Below are 26732 nucleotides of genomic sequence, written 5' to 3' on the forward strand. Positions count from 1 at the left end.
GTAGAGCCCTCAATTCAGTGGGAGAGTCATACACCTTTGGGTAAAGTCTTTCCTATTGCATTGATAAAAATGCAAGCACTAGTTGGTATGTGTTTTTAGCCAGTTACCTTCGTTGAGCACTAAGAATACTCTGTAGGGAGACAAATTATAGAAGTCTGCCAAAGGAGTCTTATTTAACATTTGTGTCAGATATATTGTTCATAATGTGTTCATTATATGAAAGGTTCTTTTAGAAATTTGGTCAGTTGTAATGTGAACTTTCTTTCAATAAGGAAATTTCCTCAGCTATAAAATGAAGGTGTTAAATGAGATTAGGGAACTATTCCACCAATGGAAACCTCATATGAAGACCAAGATTCTAGAAATTCAACCTGAGAGTCTACTAGTAAAGATAAGGAACTAGATACAGAGGGGTGAGACTGGAAAACTGACTGTTTGAATGCCCCTCACCACTATCTCCACCTGTAGATTTCTCAAATATTCTGTGGAGCCTCTCATTCTCATTCTGAACATTTAATTCAATCTCTTGGTCCTCTGGAATATGATGAATAACTTTCTAACTCAGATTGTTACTTGCCTCTAAAAAAGTATAGGTAATATAATTTATATACCCCTCTTCTTGGGATTATGCTATTATACCAATACCTGTCAACTCAAGTCTTCTCTTAATATTAAGGTGTAGAAACTTCTGTTTGTGTTTTTGATTTTGATTGCTCTTGTTTTTGGCTCTGCAGACCACTTTTACACAGGAAAATTGTAAATCAGGGGCCATATGCACAAAAATCAATTCAATTCTGTCTGCATTTACTTTAAAAGAGCAAGACCCTATGCATTAAGAATGAAGAAGGTTTTTTAAAAATTCAAAATCAAATAACGAATAAAGTGAGAACTTAAAAAAAAAATTGTCAGTTGTCCTCAGGTAACTTATATAAACTGGACAGCATCCATCATGATTTGGTAGTTATTCTCTTTATGGTTAGTTGGAACTTTTGTTTATTTTTAGGTTTATGATTTGGAATAAGGCACTGCGGGGAGAAAGTGCATTGCTATATCTGACAAAGGGCTTATGTTGGTCATGAGTCTCATCTTGTCTATTTATTCTTAGGGTATCTTTCTTCTACATCTTAGTGAAGAATTTCACTGTGCTGTGCTCCTTGCCTTGATGAAACCCTCAAAAACCACTTTGTGCCTTGGCCTTGACAGGGCCTGTATGGTTGACCTTGCATTTTTGAGAACACTCTGCAGTTTCCTGTGCACAGCAAGAATGCTGACTGTTTAGTACCAGTTAAAGGCAAGGGCTATTCCTCCCAGTGGACTGGTATTAATTACAGTCTATGTTCCAATAATTTGAGACAGAATGGCTTCCTCTAATTTAATTGAAGGCCATTTTTGTACCTTTTTAAAAATTTTGGCTTATAAAAAATCTGAGAAAGAAGCAAGTGCTCATTTGAGAATAGGAAATATTTTGACTTCAAGGAGAGGTGTCTGGGAATCAGAAGACATGAGTTCTGTTTTATTGTGTCTTTGGGTTAGGTTAGTCTCATAAGGCAACATAGTAAAGTCAGAAGCCCTGGACCCATGTCAAGGATCAGGGTTGTCATTACAGGTTGTGTGATTTGGAACAAATTATGTCATCTCTCTGCACCAGTGTCCTAATCCATAAAACAAAGGGACTAAACAAAGTTATTTTGATTGTCTTTCCTGCCTCCAAAATTCTGCTGAAATTGGCTGTTGTCCTTACAAGTGATAAGAAATGTCGTGAGACTAATCAAACGTTAATTCTTCAAGTTTCGACAATCGGTATTTTTAAAGAAGTTCTTTGGGCATTTTGTGGCATGGGAAAAGTCTGTCTGGTAGTCCTACATGGCTTGTGCAGTTATAGAAGATCTTTTCCATGAGTACTGTAGGAGAGTTTAGTATGTGTCAGAATTTGGATAGAAAAATAGATTTGGGTTTGGTGTTTCTAAAGCACTTTAATGAAATTTTATAGGAAATCTCTTGGTATACTTTTAATCCATAGCAATCTGAGTGATAGGAGTTTAAAACAATTTATTAAGCATAATTGTTCTCTACATTATTATTATTTTCCCACTAAAAATCAGAACACATGAATAGATGGTTTTCTGGGTTTGAGAAGCAGGGTAGGAGATGTTCTTTGCATCCAAAACAATAGAATTTCCTAGATACTGTGACCAATTACGTAGGCAGTGGAAAAGAATGTTTGACATTGTGTTAGTCCTAGCTTTTCATCGCTGTGACAAAATACCCAAGATAATCAACTTAAAGCCGGAAAGGCTTATCTTGGCTCATGATTTCAGAGGTTTCAGTCCATGGTTGGCTGGCTTCCTTGCTTTAGGGTCTGTGTTGAGGCAGATCATCACAGCAGAGAGCTTACGATGGAGTAAAGCTGTTAACCTCATAGTGGCTGGGAACCAAAGAGAGAGAGCAGGGATTAGGGTCCCAATATCCCTTCATGGACATACCCTCAATGTCCTAACTTCCTTCCGTGAGGCCTACCTCCTAAAGGTTCTACCTCCTCCCCATAGTGCCATGGACTGGTGACCAAACCTTCAACACATGGCCTTTAGGAACGTCAAAGCTCCGAACTCTTACACTGTATTTGATCTGTATAGTTCTGGACAAACAGAGCCTTCACCTCTAGGCACATTTTCTCGTCAAGGTGCTGATAGGAATAGAAAACATTTCAGTTATGTATGTAATAGTCACTGGATGAATGTTCCCGAATGAGGAGACTTGGTAATAAGTTTAGCATTAAAAGAGATAGTCTGCAAGTGGGAGTATTTCACTCAAAAATCTGCAGATCAGGTTGGAGGACTAACCATGTTGGGACTGGGATGTTATTTTCTCAAGTGCTAAAAGGGAGATGAAGTCTCCTGCATGGCACCTGGATGCGTGTCAGGACTGGGTAATAGTTTTGTTGCAGATGTGTGGAAGAATATCATTACTGTGAACTTTAGCATGTAGACTTTCTTGATCACACAACTTGACAATTCTAGAAAAGTTAAGTGCTGATCTTGTGTCAGTGTAAATGTGTGAGAACCACACATTTACTGTATTGTACCAGAGGGTCATTTTAGTCAAGATATTTGAAAAAGGGATAGAAAACTAGAGTGAAAATGAGGCAGATAATGGAAATATCTTTATTTTAGTGACTTTAAATTTAGTAACTATCCTGAATTAAACCTGAGTAACAAGAAATATGAACCAGTGGGGAGGGATTGTGAGAACATGCTTTTAATCCATTTCCTACAGGAACCCTTCACTACTATTTGGTGAAACTTGATTTCCTTCCATTTGAATGTGTACTTAGATAAGCCTGATGGACTGCCAGATCATTTTCTGATGGGCCCTGATCCCATGTGCAGATTAATATCTTTTATAAAAATATTTTTTAGTTGTAGATAGACACAATGTTTTTATTTTATCTATTTTTATGTGGTGCTGAGGATGAACCCAATGCCTCACACATGCCAGGCAGGCACTGTACCATTGAGCTACAACCCAACCCCAGATAAATTTTGTTTTGCATGCAGAGTCACTCTACACTTTGCTTACCCTTCTATACTGTACTAGAGTCTCTCATTTCCAGTTGGATTTAGCCAGTGGAAGTCGGAGAGCAGGAGTGAGCTGCCAGTATGGTCTTCTCCCTGCAAGACTGTCTCTTGCTTTTAGACCTCGAGGAGGTCACTGGTTTTCACTATTGCTATTGAACTGCAAATGTAATATTTCATTGGTGGATGTGAGATGTTGTCATTAATGGTTTTTCATATATAGATGTGTTTTTATTTAATTTTTAAAAATATTTGTTTCTCCAATGAATTTTGTCCTTAAAGGACTGAGTTTTAGTTGCAATGCCCAAGTATAGTACTGCCTTTTGTTATAGAACCTTTTCATAAAGGAAGAACTTTGGGACCATAACACTCTGCAGTTAAGGGAGGAGTGTCCTATCTCTGGAACACGGACCACACGTTGGTGGTCAGACAGTTTGAGTCCTGTCTCTCTTCTTGGCTGACTAGCTTTCCTACAGCAGGCTCTCCAGACTAGGGGAATGGGTAGAGGCACCAGAGCAAGTTTCCATTAACCCTAATTTTGCTCAAACCAGAAGATTGAAAATCAAAGTCTTTATTAGGCAATTTTTTTTCTTTTTTTACTAGCTTCTGTGAAGTAAACCACATTTTATTTTTCCATTTCATTAATTGTTGGACATTTGGGTTACTACTTTTGGGCAATTAAGTGTCATGCCATTATACGTCCCCTTGTACAGATTTTTTGTGGACATATATTTGCTTAGGATCTGCTGTCACTTTTCTAGCTGAGGTGTCCAGTGCAGGAACCCTTTGAACATGTCATGAACCTCTGATGCTATCAGTGGAGTGAAGAGTCCCTCTGAAGTCAGAAAGGTTCTTTCTGAGGATTTCTGCATAGGATCATTTGGATTCATGGGAGCTGAGGGAGAGTTCAGGCACGATGGCCTTGCAGTGTGACCTTGGGTGATCAACCTGCCTTTTTGGAGGTGAAGTGTGATATAACTACTGAATATTGTGACCTCCTTCACACACCTGTGGGGATTAATTAGTAAATGCTGGCTGTGCTATGCTCTTCCTTTGGCTGCTCTCCAGCTGATGTGGCCTGCTGTAAGGCCAAAGGTAGTGACTTCTATGAGAAAGGGGGAGAAATACAACTTGTCATTACCTTCTTGGAAATGAAGGGTTATTTGGTGCTTGGTGGTGACACTGATTCTCTGCATTCTAGGTAGAGTTTGCTGGACATTGGTAGCTTTGAAGGCATGTGGTCAGCCACTTCAATGAACATTGGGGGATTAGAGAACTGATACATCTTGAGAAGAGCTCGCCTTGAAGGAGGCAGTATGGCGGTGTGGCATTTGGCAGTTGTATAGTTGTACAGTTGGGCTAGAATCCTAGTTTTAACAATCTCTTTAGAGTTGCTAAATTGGAATAGGAAGGGCTTCTTATCGGAATTTTAAGAATGAAAAATGATTGCAGTTATAAAGACCCTGTCTTAGTGACTGACACATTGCAGTTTGTGATTGTTAATTTCCTTTTTTATCTAGTATCATTATTGAGCTTCTAGGCAAATTACCATCTTGGAGGGTGATGAGAGTAGAGGAATAGCCCAGCTTCTGACTGACTGTTGATATTTATTTGACCTTGAATAAGACTTCCCTTTACTAGATCTTGAAGTTCCACATTAGTAATAAAATTCTTAGATAAACATTTGGTCTTACTTTTAGACTTCTTGGAGTCCATCCTGTTTGTCCCCTTTGAAAGAGATCTTGTTGAAAGTTAATGAATCTTGGCCAGGTGATATAGCACAGTGGTAGAGCACTTGCCTAGTGTGCACAAGACCTTGGGTTTGAACCCCAGCATTGCCATTTTTTCATCTTGTATGTTGGTTCTCTCCAGTATGGTAACCACCAGCTACATGTAATTTAAATGTAAATTAAAATTCAAAATTCAGTTTCTCAACCAACCTAGCTACATCTCAAGTATGCAAGAGCTACATATGGCTAGTATCTACCATATTGGATGGTGGAAACAGATAATTTGTAGCATCAGCAAGTTTGGTGCACAGTACTGCTCTATAGAATAAGACTTAGAGAAGTGGGAACTTGAATAGAAGCTTATTCTTGGATTTGTTTGTCTCTATCTGTGGTTAGAATTCTCTTATCTCTTTGCTTGGGTTTGCTAAAAGAATTGACACTTGCAGTAATGGCCCACAATAAAATCATTTAGATGCTTGTTTCTCAAACTTTCTTAAAGTTCTGAACCTAAAGACACAAGATAATTTCTGCCAGGCTTCTCCCACATCATCTGAATTCCTTTGCTTTTGGGTGAAAGTTTATATGCAAGCATATTTTCAAGTAGGATCATTTAGAATGTGTTTGTATCAAGTTTGTGCTAGGTAATGTTTAACAGTTTTATATCCCTATTTATGGAACTATTAAAACAACATTTATACTTTATTTTTATAATGCCAGTGTTTTTCTTAGCTCTGGAAGGACATATTCAGATCATAATTCAGGCATAAATCCTTTTGGTTGGTTCTACTTGGATATAAGAAACTACATATTTATACTGTGTATTTAATTTTATGGCTAACCTACTTTTCTCTGTATTTCTTTCTCAGAGCATTGAGTTAGCAGTCAGAAGACCAAATGTTTCACCTCCCCCAAATCCCTTTCTTGCTTTCTTATTTATTAAGCATTGTCTGTGTAAGTTGCTGAGGATGCAAAAATGATCACAGTGTGGTTTCTGTTCAGACGGGGCTCATGTGGAAAACGGAGACGGTAATCCATGGCCTAGTTGCCTTGTTGCTTTGTTGGTGGATTAATAGAAGTTTTCAGTGTGAAATGTGGTGTAGACAGCTTATTGTTATGCAAGAATCATGCATTATTCACATGCTTCCTAACGAGATAGGTGAAAGTGTGTGCTGTGAATGAAATTCTTCATGGAATGAATTTTCTGGAGAGATTTTTAAAAATGGGAAGAGGTGTGTCTTGAAGTATATGAGGGAGGAGAAGCTATTCCAGGTGTTGAGGATGATGACTGGGGAGATCTGAATGAAGCAGCTACAAAAACAAAAAACAAACAAAAAAAGACCCCACGCATAAAAACTTTACCATTCCCCCCAAATATGGATGGAGAAAAAGGGGTGAAAGCAGCTGTCTTTCTGCTGTCTATACTGTGCTTCCTGATACTCTCATGGAAGAGAGATCGAAGCTTTGAGATTAACAGAGTGATGCTGAACCCTGCTGATGCAGAAGGTGATTTGTCAGGAGGCTGATAATGATATTCTAAGGGTGGACGCTATGTGTGTATGTCTGGGCTTGAGCCAGTTCCTGCTTCAGGATGGGGGCTGGCACATGGAAGTTCAGGAGATAAAGTTACAGCACCCTGTTGGCTTATTGGCCATTTCCTCATTAATGCTTCCACATTGTTAGTGAACTCTGCTGTGACTATTGGCTAATCCATTTACAGTAACTTCCTTTAAAATTAGGATGGTTTATGGTGGTGTAAATTTATTTTCATATTTCATTTAATGGATCTCAGATCTGAGTTGCCTAATAGACGTCAGTGCCTAACTCAGTGAGGTTTCAGAGTATTGTTGTACTTCCATTATTTGCTTATCTCTTCATCCTCCAATTTTATTTTATAATATTTTAAAGGATCTTATCATCGTTTTACTCAGTTCTCCTGATAAAACTCAAATATTTAAACAAATTGGTAAACAAGCAGTACTGCTAGGAGGGTGTGTTTTACATCAGGCTTACAGAATAATACTTTCCCAAGGACCAGGGGAGTGTCATGTCAGTAGCTTTACTGTGGCAAATAGAAGTCTAGGAAAACTTACTGGAAACAGAAATTTAACATATTTGGGAGGTTTATTGGACTTTCTGACTTGATACTTTTTAGTTGACTTTCTTAAATTCATAGTAGGGCACATGGATAAGGGTAATGATAGAGAACTAATATAAAGGCATGTGTTTGAAGGACTGTCCCTTACATTATCTGACCCAATCGATTATTTCTTATTTGTATTCATAGAAAATACTGATGAAATCTATAGGAATGAAGAGGTGAATGGAAGTTTAGCAACGTTGTGAAGATGTCTACAGATGTGTAATCTATTTTACAAGACTTTAGCCAAATCAATGATAGCCCTGGATGTGGGCAAAATAGTGCTTTCAAAAAATTGCTTTGGCTGCTACCCTTTTAGGATAGTTCTATCTAATTAATTAACAGTAGTCATTCCCCGTTTACTATTTTTATAGCACTTGTCACATTTTAATTGTGGCTGCTTCCTGTGCTTTCAGCAGTCAAGAATAAGGTAAGTTCATTTTTGTATTTCTTGCACCGAGCACCAGTGCTTGGCACATAGAAGGCATTCAGCAAATATTGATTGAATAAACCACTTATATGTGCAAAATTGTATGAATGTGTTTGAGCCAAAGGTAGCCCATTGTTAACATTGGTGAACACTTGGAAAGCTTTTTTGCCTATGTAGTGATTTCATAAGAGGTTAAAACAAACATACAAAAAAAAAAAAAAAAAAAACCTCAAATGACTTATCTCTCTCTGATCTTCATTAAGACAGCAGTATTGGATGCACACGCTCCTAATTGTATGTAGTAACTTCTTACAAGTTTCAGAGGAACTTGCAACCTTAAAATGTTTCACAATCCTGGCACTGAGAAGTCAGTGAAGCTGAAGGAATTGTTCATTGTTCCTGCTTGCCCACGGCTCTCCCACCTCTGCACCTTTGCTTAAATTTTCCCCTTTCCATGGAATGCCCCTACTTTCCCTTCATCCCTTTGATCATCTCTTAATAGATCACTCTTGAGATTTTTCCTACTGTTTTGACTGATCTTCTCCCTAATATATGTAACCAAATCTTTGGATCAGTTGTCGGGGGACCTCTTATTTTTCTGCTCTGTATACCCAATGTAGTTGATTTGCAGATATATACTTTGTTCTATGTTGTCTGTTGTAGTGCTATGTTACAGTGTCTTTTGAACCAGCCAGTCAGTTTAAAGGATAAATGATAGCAATGGTGGAAAAAACTGGCTTCACTAGTTACATCTGCACTTTATGGCAGCTTGCTTAAACTGAGCCTTCCTTTTCTCATATGCAAAGTGGATTTTTTTAAATAGTATTTTTTTTTAGTTGTCAATGAACCTTTTTTAAACTTATTTATATGTGGTACTGAAAATTGGACCCAGTGCCTCACACATGTTAGGCAAGTGCTTTACCACTGAGCTATAACCCCAGTCACTAAATGGGATCTTAACATGACTAAGTGGGAAAATGTGTATAATGCCTAAAACAGTTCTTAATAAATGCCTAATAGTTTTCGTCCTCTTTGTTTCAAATGATATAAAAGAAGCCTTGTTTTGAAACCAAAGTTGTGAATCTCCTGAAGTCTCATCTGTGAATATGGATTGATATATATTGTCATCCATCATAGTTTGATGACACCTGGCTCATCTGCTGAGTTGCTTTGGGATTTATTGAAGCACCTGAAGTTGATTTTGCCTTAGGTTCTAATTCACAAGACAGGTAGCCCGAGAAGTAGAAGTGATTACAAGAATAGGTGACTGGAAAGCTGTACCGCGGTATATTTCATGCATCTTATCTTGGTGTTCAGAGCTTCCTTGAGCACAGGAGCTCATGATCTCCAAGCTACTTCATGTCCTTGCGTGGTCCCCTTTCAGAGGGGAAGCCTGATCTCACTGCTGGGCTACCAGAGGAGCTTCTCTTTGAATATCTTTGTTCACAGCAGAGATCTTATTTGAAGTTCTCTTCAGAAAAACAGCAGAATGGAATATGGGCTAATGTTCCTGCCAGTGGGGTCAGGAGGGTCACAGCCTTTATTCTGTGTTCTGAAATAACTATCTGATTTTTTAAAAATACATTTTACAGTTTTGGGCATTTGAAATGGTTCCTGTGAACCTTCTGGCTGCTGTACTCAATTGCAGTGGTGGGTTTTGAAAAAATAAAATGCAGTAGTGCTTTAAATGAACCACTTCAAGAAACAAAGTAACTGCTTATAAGCTAGCATGAGGTAGCAACTTTACATAGCAGTTTTGACCATTTCTTCTACTTTTTGAAGCACTTAATAGAAAGTAAATGTAAGGTACACATATTACTTACAGCCAAAGTGTTGAAAGATTGTCTCCATTTTTGTATGGAAATTTTTGGTACCTGTCAGTTACATTTATTGCCACAGTAAACACCTTAATCAGGATGAGAGGAAAGCACATGTGTGTTTTCTTCATCTGAATGACCTCTTGTGATTAGCCCAAATTCTCTGACTGGAATTCTGATAATAAAGTCTGGTAGATCCTTTTTGACCCTCTTTAGTGCTTTTGAAGTCCTGGTGCAAAAAAAGCAAAACTTAAGACTGGGAGGAGTCTATCGGCCTCCACAGAGAGCGTGGTGCTGAAGAGGCTAGCTGGAGAACCTTCTTCAGGCTTTTAGCTGCATTATTCAGGCTCTTCATGAATTTTATGCTTGAAATTTGTGAAGAGGGTACATCTCAAGTGTTCTCATCACACGCCTGAAAAGGTAACCATGCGAGGTGATGGATCTGTTAGCTTGATAGTGGTAATCCTTTTACAGTGTATGATAATATATCTAAACATCACATTGTACATACTAAATATGTATAATTTCTCTTTGTTACTTACACTTTAATAAAGCTGGAAAAAATATGAAGTGGTGAGGGGGTGGACCAAGAGGGTAGAGAGAGGTACTTGTCTTAATTTCTGGGAGGAGAGATTGATGGTAATGTTAAATTTACCTCCATTAGGAACCCTGAAGGTGGTTGAACCAAGTAGGCTCTGGTTATCTGGAAGAAACATTTTGTGTGTAGGCACTTACTAATTTATACCTTTTTAAAAAATAACTAGTTTTGGTAGGCATCTGTGTTAGGCTCTAAATTTGGGTTATTTCCTTTTATTAAAGAAATTTTCTTTTTAGAAATTGCTACCGGTAGTGATAATTATTTGCTCCTTGTCTGTATAAAACTCTGAATTTAGTACATACTGTAAGAGATAACTATTAATAATGGTATTTTTATAATAATGTCTTAATATTATATTTTTCCAGAATGGTGTGGCAGACTTGGCACTCTTTTCCTTTTGAAAGTTGCTGTAATAGCCAGCTATGGTGGCACATACCTGTAGTCCCAGTAACTGGGGAGGCTGAGGCAGGAGTATCACATGCAAGTTTGAGACCAACTTCAGCAATTTAGTGAGACCCTGACTCAAAACAAGCAAAAAAATCGGGGCCATCATTGAGTGGTAGAGCCCCACCCTAGGTTCAACCCCTCAGTGCTGGAAAAAAAGAAAATGAGCCCGGCATGACTGTTCACACCTGTAATCCCAGTTACTCAGGCTGAGGCAGGAGAATCTCAAGTTAAAAGCCAGCCTTAGCAACTTAGCCAGGACCGAGACCCTGTTTCAAAATTAAAATAAGGGCTGTGTATGTGGTTAAGTGTCCCTGGGTTCAGTTCTTGGTACAAAACAAAACCAAAACCAAAACCAAAACCAAAAAACCAGAAACAAAAACATAAAAGAAGCAAAAAACCATAATAGTTAACTTTTGAAACCCAAGGTCATTGAGGAAATCCTAGCCATCCCCAAACTTAGAGAAAGTAAATTAGAACATAAATTTTATATTTGAGGGTCTTAATTATTTGTGGTGAAGAAATAAGCAGAAGTTATACAGTTTGATCATGAGCATGTCTGTTTTGTTTAGAGAATCTTGACATCATAAACGGAATTTGTGAAAATCACGTGTGTATTACTACATCTGGGTGGCTGTGTGCTGTATAGATCTCATTCTTTACATTTCTTTAATTGTATTACAAGAACTGTGTCTAGTAAATTCTTCTCACTCTTGACCGGCATGTATTTGGGATCACCTTTTGACAAAATTAAAAAAAAAAAAAAAAAAAAAAAAAAAAAGGAATATTAATTACCATTTCCTGACAGTTTACTTTGTATATATTTTTCTTTTAAAATTTCATAGCAGCTTTGGCAAGATAGGCAGCTTCTGTCCATTTTATGGGCAAGGAAACTGATTCTAAGGAGTAAATAGTTCATCACAGTCTTTGAGCAAATTAAGTAACAACTTCTAGATTGGAACCAAGACTGAGCTAACTCCAAAGCCACTATATAAGGTTGGGTTTAAATGTTTTCCCTTATTTCTTTTTATCATGCCCTTCTCTTTAGAGTCTAGACAACTAGTCCTTGTGGTCCAGCAGACATTGGGGATGTTGAGGTAGGTCTTACGTATGTCACGTGGAGGGATATGGTCTACTCAATGACCAGTGTTAACAAGAGATTAGATAGAAGAGTTCTCGTGATCAGTGACTACCCCTGCTCTTCCCCTAGGACAGAAGTGGAGTCTTCCCTCAGGAACTCGTATGGATTTAGCACCCTTCAAGCATCACACTGACAGATGGCCTCTTCTCTTGTTGGGTCAGCAGAGGCAGCCTTACTGGGTGCAAGTGCTCTTCCCTCCTGGGCGTCTCAGCTCTTGGGAAGTTTGTATCTGGATTTTGGAAAGTGAGCATTTCTGGTGGAGGCCATCCTACCTTTAGCTTAGATTGGTTTTCTTGGTCCAGAGCCTGCATGCATTTCTAGAATCTTTCTCAAGCTTTCTGTTGCTCCCACACAAGAGAAAGAGAAAGAAAAGAAGCTGCACTCTAGGTTTATATTTTTTCTTCAATGATACTTCATCTCCTAATCCTAACACAGTAGTCAACTAAGCTAATAAACTGATCTCTTTTAATATGGTTACTGAAAATGTGTTGGGTGATTTTTAAATTTTTTAAACAGGTAACTCCAGAGGTGATGCTCTCTGACTTGTCTAACTCCTCAGTGACCTTATCCATGAGCATTTTAATCCAGAGACTTCTGTGTGGATTGCTCTTGTACCTTGTCAATGTGTATTTGTTGAAAGACTTAACAGTGACCCTTAAACAAGGAACTGTTTTGGTGCTAAAAGCACACTAGTACCCAAGAAGCAGCATCTAAGTTGGGGATGAAGTGGTTTTCTCTTGACATAAGTTGGCAGGTACATTCTCCTCTGGGCAGTAAAGATGAGCCAGAAGGCATGGGAGGGAGGGAGGGAGGCAGGGATGGAGAGATGAGCTCAGGCCTTTTTCTTCTTAGTGGCCTTACAAATCTGCTTCTAATAACAATAATTTGAAAATTAAGTATAAAATTCTTTTGTTTAGGAGCAAATTGCTATCTATGGTGGTTTAAACTGTGCTGTGGTTCAATCCATGCCCTGTGAGTGTGTGATGTGTTATTATACCAGATGATCATAATGTTCACTCTCCTGGTGAGTTTCAATTAGGGTTTCAATTAGGGGGAACCCATGGTTAGGAAAAGGTAGGGTGGGGCAAAGAGGGTGTTATGGTTTGGGTGTGGTGTTCTCAGTGCCAGACAATGCAGGAAGGTTCAGAGAAGAAATGATTGGTTTACAAGACCCTTAACCCAATCAGTGAATTAATCCCCTGATAGGGATTAACTGAGTGGTAACTGAAGTGGTAGAGTGTGACTGGAGGAGGTGGGAATTGGGGCACGGATTTGGGGTATATACTTGTATCTGGCAAGTGGAGAGTCTCCCTGCTTCCTGATCACTGTGTGAGCTCATTCCCTCTGCCACACTCTTTTGCCATGATATTCAGCCTTACCTAGAGTCCTGAAGAATGGAGCTGGCTTTCTGTGGACTAAGACCTTTAAAACTGTGAACCCCCAAATAAACTTTTCCTACTAAAATTGTTCTGGTTGGATCTTTTAGGCACAGCAGCAAAAAAGCTGACTAAAACAGGGACAGAGTTGTTTGGCTGATTTGATCTCTGCAAAAGTTTACCTAGAAGTCTGTTGGTATTTATTGCTCTTTGCTATTAATTGGGGTTGTAGTCAAGTGCTGGTGGTTTTTTAATGAAGCTCAAAAGGGTTGCTCTGAAGAGCCTATATTATGTTCTTACACTGTGGATTTTCTTCAAATGATCAACTTAACCATATGAAAATGCTTCAGCAGTTTGTTTGCCAAATCGTAATAAAAGTTTGTCAGCAGTGCCTTGATTTATCTTTCTTCCACCCCTCCTGGATTTGCTGTCTGCATTCTAAGTGGCATATATGCAGTCCTGCAGATGTCTGTGCTTCAGCATCTTGAAAGGAGAAGTCATAATAAGGTCCTCTGTTTCCCTTAGGAGGCTTAGAAATGAGGGTTTCAGGAAAGTTTCCATCATTGGTGACAATAGAAGGCAGGACAGTTTGGGGGAAACAAGGAGATGAGATAAATAGGCGTTTCTCCTAGCGTCCCTCACTGAGGTTTATTCCTGGCACTGTCTTGGTTGGCCATCATGGCATGCATTTCCTAGTGGTCTCCATGAAATGGGAGATGTAAGGACTAGTCCTACCCCTGGGTACATGCTGATCTGAGTGAGTAAGGTGTGAACTTCATTCAGGATACAGCCCTTCTGAGAACCCTGAATGTGGCCCGCTTAAGACCTTTCTTAGCTCACCTCTGGGGTGCTAAGCTCATCTGAGATGGCTACTCAAGTCTTCACTTCCTCCCTGGGGAGGTTCTGTCTTAGTAGTTATATTGTGCTTTTAAATAACCTCTTCATTTGTGGGGTGGGTGGTCAGTGCATGTGGTAAGTAGTTTGGCTATTCGTACTTTAACTCATTCAACAAAACTTAGGCTTCACTTATCACTTTTCCCTTTGTAGTCTTTTTTTTTGCTAATTATGGTACTTAGATTTTCATGCTGTTGACCTTATGCATGTCTGTCCATTTTCTTTGTAGAATTTTCTGGATCCTACTTTTTCAGCAGTTTTTTTTTTTTTTTTTTTTTTTTTTTTTTTAATCTGTCTGATTTAGTACTTTTGAACAGTTTTATAGATTGGAAGTCTAGGAATTTTTGGCATTGAGGTATTCACTGACTGGAAAAACTCAGAAGTGAGTTACCATACCACTGCCTTTTGGCATGTTCCCTCCCCTTTTCTCTTCTTTTTTTTTTTTTTTTTAACATTTTAAGTTGTTGATGGATCTTTTATTTATTTATTTATATGTGGTGCTGAGAATTGAATCCAGTACCTCACACGTGCCAGGCAAGCACTGTACCACTGAGCCACAACCCTAGCCTCCCCCCCCATTTTTGTTATTTATTTTATTGGAGCTTTATAGTTATACATAATAGTTGGGTTCATTCTGACTCATACATGCATAGAAATTGATTTCAGTTCATGATCCACCCCCTTTTCCTTTCCCGTTGTTCTCATTTTCAAAATTAATTTTCATCATTGTCTCATTACTTACATTATGTGGTAATACGGGAAGTAGTATTTTTGATTTTAGAATGTATTTGATTCCCCTCAACAACAGGTAGAAAAAACACTTTGTTGTCCTAGGAGGCAAATTGCCTCTTGGACTAGTTTTCTTTTCTTTTTGCTGAACTTTTCTCTGTCTTCACTTTCTCCAAGGAGCCTGAGAAACCACAAGTCAAAAGCAAAAGACCACGAGGGATGGCTGGTTCATAGATATTTCATGAAAGAGAGCAGCTTCTCTTGAGGTGGAGTCCTTACTGGGAATTGGAAAGGGATCTTCGTTGCTCTGTGGGTGACTGTAATATGTGACTGCTGTAGGAGGCCTGGGTTAAATGCCAAAGCCCCAAGTCGGTACCTTGGGTCTAAGTAGAGTTTTAGTTTAATAGGTGACAGTGTGATTGAAAATGATCATTTTATGTTATTCCTGTTGGATGAGTCACTCGTCCTAGATGCTTTTCTTAATAACAGCCACCAGCCCAGGGCCTTGCTTTGTATTAGGCCACTGGTAAAGTTTATTAGATTTAGTTGCCTGCTCACTTGTTGAGTACTGTGATATTGAGGAATGCTTTGGGTGGCTCCTGGCATCTGAAAGCAGTGTTGCTCCTGTTTGTCCTTTATAAGCCTAGAGGTCTTGTGTTGGGGCCCGTGCAGAACCTGCTGTCTTCTGATGGTCATGTACATTTCCCTGGGCTCTCTTACTTTTCTGACAAGTGGAAAGTGCCATCTACTAGGATGTGTGAACCTCATATTCTTGGTCGGCTGATTGCTTGATATGATTAGAACAGTTTAGTATTAAATACTACTGTTGTTAATTTAGAGATAAAATGCTTTTATTTATAAGGTAGCTTGTTTGAAGCTCACTGGCCTTAAGAACTTGGTATTGTTACTGGCACCCTGATAAACCCAGGGACTGTAAGCAAACTTGGTAAATGTGACTCTGTAGGTACAGGAGCTATATTAGGATTATAGAATCCCCCAGCTTCACACTTTGTTGAGAACACTCAAGGTGTTTAAGACAGACACACTGGACCTTCCTTTCAAAATTATTCCTGGTGTTTACCATCAAGGAATTCCTCACACAAATTCTTCCATATCTATGCCTTGAGTATGCTGTGTACTCTGGCTTTGTACATTTTCTTGAAAAAATTTTTCTGTTCTTTATTGAAAAGGTTTCTTGTCCTGCTGGTAGCGAGGCTAATAGGATGAGAATTAAAAATACTCTGCTCTATCATTTCTTCTTGGGTGACAAAGATTCTTAAAGACTCTAGTGTCATATTTCATACTACTTGGTAATATAGTTTAGAGATGAAAAGAAGTAATTGAGATTAGTTCTCACAGAGGAGGAAAATTCTCATGTACTGAGGATCAATATAAATGAGTCAAGGTAAGTTCTCAAAGAACTGATACCTTATATTCTGCCTGTAAAAGAGTTCTATTTAGAACAAGAGCTCAATAATCCAAGGTACCTATTGTGATGACAGTTTTTTCTTTTAATTGTTGATTTTAATGTCCTTGTAGGAACTGTTGACTGAGAGTTTGTGTGGAAGTCTTCAAACCAAAGGCACTTTTTAAAGAGAAATTCAACTGAAGTGGCTTAGAACCTATGTTTCAGATCTTGAAAAACAAACAAACAAACAGACAAACTGCAGTGTTCACATTTGTGAATATATTTCCCTACTTTTCAGAGCTCATAACTGGTTTATTTTTCTTTTAATGAAAATAATCAACTCAGTCCTCACTAAAAATGACTGTTAAAAAATGAAATGCATGATGGTCAATTGTATGAGGCAGTACAACTGAGTGATGAATAAAGTAAAAATGTTCATTTTTGTGGCTTTGGTTGGATTCAAAAGCAAAATTTCCCAATTCACAATGACCTGGAGAGTGGTGTGAATGAAAGGAGCAATTTAACATTTTTCCTCTGCAAAGGCTCACTCAGTATACTGAAGGTGTCAGTCTGCTGGGGCTGTAAGCTTAGGAACAAAAGTACCTTCCCCACCCACAGTTCTGGAGACTGAGAAGCCTAAACTCAGGGTACTGACAGACTCAGTGTCTGGCAAGGATTTGCTTCCTGGTTCATGGGTGACAACTTCTTGTTGTGTCCCCACATGGTGGGAGGGTTGGAGGAGCTCTCTGGGGCCTCTTTTACCCCCATGTGGGTACTCCATCCACATGCTCTAATTACCTCCCCGAAGACCTTATCTTCTAATGCCATTGTCTTAGGTGTTACGTTTCAACGTAAGAATTTTGAGGGGACACATTTAGTCTACAGTAGAGTAAGATGCTTTGTCTTAGCGTGCGTTTCAACGTAAGAATTTTGAGGGGACACATTTAGTCTACAGTAGAGTAAGATGCTTTGTCTTAGCGTGCGTGCTTAGGTCTTCAACTCTGAAATCTTACATACCCTACCCCTTATATCCTAATTTATGTAATGATTAAGCAATTGTTTAACTCAAGTATATAAATACATGGTTTCTAGAAGGCAAAAGCCATTAAGATATTGTCAGCTTTCACATCTGTGTTTGAAAGGGTTGTTACTGTCCATTCTTAGCTAAGGGTAAGGCTTGAATTAATACCATGACAATGGTAACCACACCCTTTTTGTGTTTTATTTCTTCAATTTCCATCTGTTCCTGCACTGTTAGCTAAAGGATAGATTATTAAACTTCCAACCAGAATTACAGCTCTATGTCTTGGTGAATTGATTCTAGAGGTAGAAATTGGTGCCTAAATTTGATTCACCCTATCTTGACTTGTGGGCAACTTCACTCTGGACACTGAAAGAATGACTTAGAGAATGCTAAATAAACCCACCTGGAGACAGATAATGAATGACCTTCTGGGAGATTCTGTTTTAGTAAACAGTTATTAAGGACAACAAGTACAAAAGGCAGAGAGGTAGTTGAATGGAAATGCACAGAGAGCCAGGGGGAGTGGAGTCCACTGGGATGGGAAGGAAAGGACCTCGTGGTAGGAGTAAACCTGGGTGCTGCCATGGTCAGTTGACTTTCTTGGTTGGTAATGAGTTTCACTTAGAGTTGTTGGATGTCAAGTTAATTTTTATTCTGGATGAGGCACCCACTTTTTCATATTTCCCAAAAGGAGTTTTGAATATAGTGACACAAGGGCAGTTATCAGAAATACGGTACCAGCAACCTGAGGGTAACTATTACAGTTTGTGTCTGGATTGTCCCCCAAAAGCTCATGTGTTAAAGGGTTGGTTTCAGGGCGGCTCTATTGGGAGGTGGTGGTACCTTTAGGAGGCAGAACATGGAGGGAGATTTCAGGTCATTAGGGGCATGCCCTGGAGGAGGACTGTGGGACCACAGTCTCTTCCTGTCTCTCTTGTTTCACCATGAGGTGAACAACTTTGCTCTACCATGTGCCCCCACCATGATGTGCTATCTCATTCAGGCCTCCAGACAATAGGTGTGCCCAGTCATGGGCAGAAGCTTTCAAAATTGGGAGTCAAAATAAACCTTTTCTCTTTTTTCTTTTACTATAAGTCTTGTATGTTCTTAATGAAATAACTCTAGGTAGAGGCCTTACCAAGATTTGATCAGAAATAATTTTAAAAATTTAAAAAATTTATCCCACACCCCAAATCTGCAGTGTCTGGAAAACACAAATCTACTCTCATCCCTAGTTCTGCCAACTTCTGGAATCAACTGCCAGATTACCAAGTTCCTGCTATTTAAAATGATTCACACTTTATTTTCCAATTTCTATTCTATTTCCATACAGTTTAAGTGAGACTCTGTACCTAACAAAAGGGATAACTGTTTGCCTAACATCTTAACCTCAACATTATGTAAAATGTTGTCTTTATAAAAAGTTTGACTTTTCAATTTTTAAAAATACCCATTGTCAGAAATTAGTTTTGAAGCAATCAATGCCATTGAAACAATCAACACTATTCAGGTCCTGAATTATTGGATGATCTGGTAAAATTTACCTTTTCCTCCTGCTGCATTAAGAAAGGATTTTTCATATTTGTTGGGTGATTGGGAGAATGAATGAGATGGTTTTTCTCTTTACCCTCCTATCTTGTGTTTTGTGTTGCTGTAACATAGTACATAAAACTGGATTGTTGAAGATCCAAATTTTATTTCTCAGTTATGGAGGCTGAGTCTCAAGTTCTAGACCAACGCATCACCTTTTGGTCAGATGAGGGCCTTTTTGTTGCATCTTTACACCGCAGAAGGTAGAAGGGCAAGAAGCCAAACACTGAGAGAAGCCTTGTATATGAGGGCCCTGATCCCATTAATGGGGAAGGAGCCCTCATGGCCTGTTCACCTCTTAAAGACCCCAACTCAGTCCCATCATGTTTCAACACTTGAAGTTTGGAAGAGACACAAACCATAGCACCTCCTCCCAGTGGATTCTCTGCCCTCCTCTGGGGAGTGGGCAGTGGTGCTGGCTGACAGACTGGATTCTCCAGGCTTTCTTACTCCCTGGTTGCCAGTTGGATTGACCAGTGGGAGGACTTTAGGAAAACTGGGAGGAGAGAGATACCAGGCATCAAGTCCCTTTCTCTGCTTCTGTGGTTTTATCAGTGGCTGTGTCCTGTCAAGAAACCACTTGGCCTGATGGGTCCTCTTTCCGCGCTCTTCTTTGGAACTATGTGAATTGCCTCTATGTAGTAAATGTAAGACATCGTTGATTAAAAAGTGGTGCATCATCATCTCAGTATCAGGAAACATATACAGTAATACATGTAGATCTTAATTGCAGGTATATGAAAACTTTCAGATATAAAAAATTATTTCTTTGTGTATGTAGTTGCCCATTATACAGATTATGTTCTTGAGATAGATGAGAAATGAGTGGTGGACATTTTTTTTGACTGGTTTCTTTTTGCCATATTGCTTTCTCAAAGTGTTGAGTATATTTAATGTGTCACCTGTAGCTTCTTCACTTTTTTTTTTTTTTGGCGGTGCTGGGGATCGAACCCAGGGTCTCACTGAGCTATCTCCACAGCCCTAGCTTCTTCACTCTTGTTTTACCATACCCATGACAGCATTGTGCCTTGACTTCTTCAAAACTCTCTTCATTTGGTAGGTCAAATAGATTCTTTTAATTTAAGAATGAAATTGAGCATTAAAATTTTTTTTTTCTTAACAGTTGTATTTTTCTTTTACTTAAAACCTTTTTCCTTCACCTATTTATTTATTGGACCTTACTGTTCCTCAGACAAGCTGTTTGCATAGTAGGTCAGGGGTTGGTTGATTTTCTGTTAAGGGCCAGGTAGTAAATATTTCAGGCTTTGTGGGTCATACAGATTCTGTTGCAGCTACTCACTCTTGCTGATAAAGGGTGAACATTGCCTAAGATGACAGCAAGTGACCAAGAGTAGCGGTGTACTGATGGGACATTGAAATGTGAAAAAACATTTTTGTGTGTGTGGTGGTACTGGGGGTTGAACCTAAGGGGCACTTTACCTCTGAGATATGCCCCCAGCAATTGTTAATTTTTATTATGAGATAGAGTCTCACTAAGTTGCTGAGGCTGACCTTGTGATCCTCCCACTTCAGCCTTTTGGGTTGTTGGGATTATAGATGTGCGTCATTGTACCCTGCTGAAATGTGAATTTTATATAGTTCTTTTCTCCTGACAAAAAGGACTTTTTATTTGTCATTAGGTAAAATCTGAATTTTAAACAGATTCTTAGCCTGGTTGTTCATGTCTATCAGCTTATTCGATGTTAGTACCTGTCTCATGTACAGTAGCTTTTCCAGAATTACTACATTCACAATGAAACCCCATGAGTTTTCTCAGTTCAAACTGGGCTTTCTTTAGCATTTTCATTTTCTAATGAGGACAGAATAAACGGGATAAATAAATTGGCAAGGCTCTTCTAGTCTTTCCCAGTGCTGCCTAGAATTAGTCTATTGGCCATTTTCAAGCCATTTGTTGTCTTCTCCTGGGTAATGAGGTCCATCATCTCCTTCTGGATATGGTGTACCTGTTAGCACTGCGTGTAAGAGGTCGTCTTTATAGAATTGTTAAATTTTTTAGAAAAACTCACAGAACAGATGAAGCAATTAATCCTCAGTAGTCTTGACACTAACATGAGATTTAATCATGGTCTGCCATATTTTGACCTTGGAACACATTTTGTTACAGGTAAAATCTATGCCATGGTAATCAGGCAGTGTTTTAACCCTGAACATCCTCAGTTGTTAGCTTGAATTTTCTAAATGGAACATTATTCAGTAGATGGGCAAGACTCACTTCAGACACATGGCCTTTGAGGCTATCACATGCACTTTTGGTTCCTCAAGTCCTGGTGACGAGTGTTTTTCCAATATTTTTTATATTGAATGCAGCTTGTACTTTCACATCATACCACTTTTTCTTAGAAAATGGATCAACCACTCTCTCCTTGGCTCCCTTTTGCCTTTTGTAAGACACTTGTTCTTGCCAAATGCCATGGTGCTACTCAGAGCCAAAAGACTTTCTGTAGTTTTTATATGTCCTGGAATTTTACTCCTCTTTATTTTACTTTATAAAAACTATTCATGGGCTGTATAACAACAGGCAGTGGGCTGGATTTGGCTGGTGGGTCATTGTTGGCTGACCCTGGAGTAGATGATAACTCAATTTGTTTTGACTGTTTTTCCCACTTCCCTTTTTATATTAGTTTTTTAGGCCTACAAATTTTAAATTTTTTGCATAATCAAAATTTAAATTCATAGTCATTTTTGTCTTGATTTTGAAGGCTAACAGTGTTCTTACTAACTATTGAATTAAAAAATACATCTGACTTAATTTTAGCATTAGACACATATTTTTTAAAGGATTAACTTTTGTTCATGTGGAATTAATTTTGGTGTGTAGTATGATTTGGATGTCTAAATTTCACTTTTTCCAAGTAGCAAACCAGTTGTGGATTGTAAATGCACACAGTACAGAGATCTCCAGCTGTGCTCTGGGTGATTTTGATTTCAGCCTTGTGCCACGATTTCCCCAGTTTTCTTTTATGTGCTAGAAATATTCACCAACCTGACACAAGTTTTGCTTAGTTCTTAGTATGTGTGCACGTGCATGTGTGTGTGTTTTTGAGCTGGCATCAACAGGACAGTCAGTTGGAACCCTTGCAGACATAGTAGATACATGTGGAAATCATTTTCTAAAAAAAGTTGATGTAGATGTTTTTAAATGAAGAACAATAACCTGATCTCCCACACTAAGAAACATGTAGTTAATCATTTATATTATAAAACATTAGTTGTTTTTTTCTTTGATTTTGGAAAATATTGTACTCAAACTTATAAGTAAAATAACTCACTCTCATCATAGGTTACCCTGGAAAGATTGGCAAGAATTTTATTTAGTCTTACAGATGTGCTGAAGTGATATAAAATAGTTTGAGAATAAGCAAAAATTTGTTGGACTGAAACTTGAAAAACTAAATTTGCAGGAATGGTTTCCTGTCCATGCCACTTAAAATTTTGCTCTCAATTCAGTTGAGTATAAAGAGTAAGCATGATACTTTTATTTTCTACTTAGCACCAAAAGTGATTCCTACCAAATCAGAATTCTAAAGTGGCAAGGATAGGTATGTCTTATTCTCCCACAAAACTGTAGCTTAAAAAAAGTTATTAAAATTTCTAATTCTTGAGTTCCCAGTTGAAAATCTGGTTGCAGAAGCTCCGTTCTGGTCAGCCTGTATTAGTTGTTGGAATGTTCTTTCAATCGCTGGAATGTCTGTATGTTCAAGCTGGGTTGCCATGGCGTTGTGTAACAAGAGGTGACAAACCCCAACAAGAGTTAAAGAGATGAGTAGTGCTTGGGATACAGATCATGGAACGTACAGCTTGCCAGCAAGTTCTAGGCAAAAGATCGAACTAAATGTCTTGATCCGAAGAGGAAAAAAAACCCCATTCCAAGGTGTTTTGGATTTAAATGAGATTCACTGCTTGATTATGCCTCACATGGACTGATAGCTTTCTTAGGAAACTTGTTCCAATTTTGTGTCTCCACAATAGTCTTCTACTACCATCTGGACTGATCTCTTAAAATTAAAAGTCAAATTAGATATAATCTTATGATTTGAAATGTGAAACTTGTGTTTATGTTTAGCTAGACTACAATGATAGAAATTTTGTTTAACTTCCCTATCCAACATGAATTTGGAGAAAATAGAAATGAGTAAAAAAATCAACAGGCTCATATGAAATGAGAGGACAATGTGGAAATCTCCATAAATTCCTTTTTGTAAGCCAGATTTATTTTTATAAAAATCTTGAGCAGAAGACAGTTTGTTCTGCTTTGGATAGTTGGCCCAGGCTTTGTCTTCTTTCAGTTGTGCTTCAACCAAAGACCCAACTGAGATGAATAGGATAAATGAAGTAGGAAATTAAAAAAAAAAAAAAAAAAAAAAAAAAGATTTTTTTTTTCTCTTAATGTGAAAACAAAAGTCATGTGGAATCTCTTGTTTTTTAAATAATTCTTAAGAGCTACTGGCTTTCCAGTCAGAAAGTCTTAAACATATTTGTCAATATAGAGAGTAAACAGGATTCTGAAGTCTTTAATGTGGTTCTATAAGTATAAGCCTTGTTTAATCATGGCATTTCTGCAAAAACAACAACAACAACAACAACAACAACAACAAAAAAAAAAACAAAATAAAACGAAAAAAAAACCCTGTTGCACACAAATTTCTCCCCTTCTTTCATTTCTTCTAATGTCTTAGATCTAGACTAAGCATTTGAACAGCTATCACTAAGTGTTTCCACATTGGAAAACTGGAAGAAAATGTCTGGATATAATTCTGATTTTCATTGGAGGGAAGTATTTTCCCTTTTCTGCTTTACAAGTCATATACTACACTTGCTATTTGGGATGACCTGGCTTGAAAAGTTAAACAGAAATGAGTCTAACTACTAAATTTAGAGAATTGATTCATAATTTCTTGACCTAATACAGTGTGCAGTATTGTCATTGACCAGTTCACTATTTCAGTACTTGCCAGCTGGAGAATAGAATCCAAGGCTGCTGCTTCCCTCTGTGGCCCTGGAAATTCGTTTATATTATGCCTCACCTTTCTGATTATAACTTGTATCCAGAGGACCTATAGGTCCTAGCATAGATGGGCCAATTTGCAAATGGGGTAGAGTTCCCCTCTGAAAGTGTTTAAAAATTCAGATGTCATCTTATTTTTCTTTCCCAATTAACAAGTATGTTTTTATTTAAGTCAGGCTTTAACTTTCCTGTCTTATTGACATTTTCTAGGCCCCTTTTCAAGGAAGACTTAAAATAACTGAGAAATTACTTTTTGTGTAGACACTGTTGTCTTAAATTCATGTGACATTTCATTCGGAGTGACAGTTAAAGTGCATTACCTTAAACTGCATCATTAAAAAAAAAAAAAAAAAAATCCCCCAGACAAAAAACCTTGTGACTCAGGGTGCAAACCCCCTCTCCATCATAATTTTTGAAGCTCTTTAAATGCCTGTTTTGCTTAAGGAATCATAAGACTATGGAGGTGGAATGTACTTGGCATGTTGTTCACTATTTCATGAATTTGTAGACTAAATATATTATTTCTGTGGCTCATCCAGAAGATGTTGTCATCCTTTAAAATTGCAATTAGCATTATTGTAAAATTGGGTGATGGAAAATGGCATACTAAGGTTATACATGTTTTAGATTTGCTTTGAGAATGTTAAGAATCGACCAAATCCTGCTTCACCTGGAACATGAGAGAAGGAATATTGAAGAGAAACTTTTTTCCTCATAAGATTAAAAGTCACACAAAAATGGTTCACCTGGGTGGTTTGCAAGGGAACCAGATGGGCAGAATGTAGGGGAAGATTTAGGAGAAATTATCTGGATAATTCAGTTCCTTTCCCTTTAACTTTTTGATTCATGTAGGAAAAAATAGGTTTTTGTATGTCAGAATTACTGTTAGAACTGTTCGTGCATTTTCCAGGAAGAACATCAAAAGGGAGGAGATTTAATTTTCTAGTATGATATAAGAAAATAAATAAGTTGAGACATGTAGGAAAGATGATAAGCAGGTTGTGAACCTCAGGTAATTTCCTGAACAAGATAGGTAACTTGGCATCTTCCCACTCCATTTTACTATTCCTCCACCTTCCTTCTGCTGGTCCTTCTGTCCATCAGGATCAGGTCTTTCAAGACAAGTGGACACAGCCCAAAATTTGTAAACTTTGAATTTTGTTTTTGTTCTTCCCTGTGAGCCAGCATTGGTAAAACAACAATAGCAACAACAACAAAAAAACCTGTCAACCTGTTATTCTCCGGCTGTGAACTTGTGGGGATGAGGGTATGGTATTTATTAACTTTAAACTTGTATCTCCCTGCTTACCTTAATGTCTGGCCTGTGAGTAAGGAAAACTGCGTATTAGAGAGGCAGCATGGACTGCGTAGAAAAAACATGGGATTTGTGGTCACACTGGTTATATGACTTGAGGCAAAATACTTAATTTCTCTAATCCTCATCTGTAAAATAGGGATACTATCTGGTACAAAATAATGGGAGAATTACAAATTCCTCTATATAAAGTGCTTTCTGTGGCTATGGGTCAGTTGTAAAGTACTTGCCTAGCATGCTAAAGGCTCTGGGTTTGATTCCCAGCACTGCAAACAAAACAAAATAGTGCTTTCTATATATTGCTCAGTTCACTTGGTAGATCTTTGAGAAATTCTGGTTTCTTTCCTGCTAGATCTCTCACAATCATAATTTTGGTTGTCAATATTAACATTGGACTAATGTTTTTTGAACAACATGTAGGACTTCTCCAAGTCATGGGGGGCATAAAACATTAATTATACTTAGCATTTGAAAGAGGATCAGAAAACAAAGATCTGTGGAGATTCAAGGGAAAGAAGGCAGAGAACAGGGCCTTATGAAAAAAACTTACATTTTAGGGGACAGCAAGAAGATGCTGTAAAGAGAACAGAGGAGGAATCAGTATAACATATATTTTTCTACTTACATGTTTTCTTATGTAGTTCTAGAACAAGATTCCTTAATCTCAACCATGTCCTGGTATTTTGGGCCAGATAACTGATGTTATGAGAAGCTGTCCGTGCGTTGTAGGATGTTTAACACTGTCCTTGGCTGTCTCCTTTGCTGCTGGTGGGTTCATTGGACAGTACTCCCTCCTCCCAGTTATGATGATTAAAAATGTCTTTAGATATTGCTGAATGTACCCTGGGGACAAAATTTCCCATAGTGGAGATCCACTGCTTTTAGGGGTTATGCTTTTGAGTTTCATTTTTCTTTTTCATGAGGCAGATAGTGCCAACAAAAGGGTTAAACCCTTCTTGGCTGCAAGCATTTTGTGACTCAGTTCTTAATAAAGTTAGGAATAGGAAGATGCTGGAAATTTTACTGTGAAAGCATCCTGGACTAGGGGAAAGGTAGACTTTGCAAGACTCATTTGAGCTCCCAACAGGCCTGGGCCTGTGAAGTGACTGCATTTATGAGCATTGGTGTGATGAAATGGGAGGAACTTCAGCTCTGGAAATTTGGGGAATTTATCAGTTTCAAAAAGTGTTATTTTGCAGAAGTCCCCCTGAAGTTCTTCAGGGTTCTAGAAGGAGCCCATAATTTAAACATGTCACATCAAGAAACATGTTCTCATAAAGTTGCCTGAAAGTTCACATCAAACACCTCTCTCCTCCAAACGAATTGACATTAGAGGCCTACACAGTTCTAGTGGTATATGCGTACCCAACGTTCTACCTTTTCAGCTAATAGGTGCTCATGAATTATTTGAGTTGAATTGAAATCCTGGTTGTCAGTTATGCTTGAGGAGTTTTTCCCTTTTGATCTTGAATGGGGAAGATGGAGAAGTGCTTGAAGGCAA

General features: G+C 38.2%; 1 protein-coding gene and 1 pseudogene across 12 annotated transcripts in view; one reads left to right on the top strand and one right to left on the bottom strand.

The window, feature by feature from the left end:
- Positions 1 to 26732, top strand: part of Fmnl2 (formin like 2) — a 293575-nt gene that overhangs the window by 29513 nt on the left and 237330 nt on the right. The gene's annotated exons all lie outside the window — the stretch shown is intronic.
- On the bottom strand, positions 20545 to 21323 carry LOC124981218 (40S ribosomal protein S3a-like; annotated as a pseudogene).

The sequence above is a fragment of the Sciurus carolinensis genome, chromosome 3 (genome assembly GCF_902686445.1).
Source record: "Sciurus carolinensis chromosome 3, mSciCar1.2, whole genome shotgun sequence".
Classification (NCBI taxonomy): domain Eukaryota; kingdom Metazoa; phylum Chordata; class Mammalia; order Rodentia; family Sciuridae; genus Sciurus; species Sciurus carolinensis.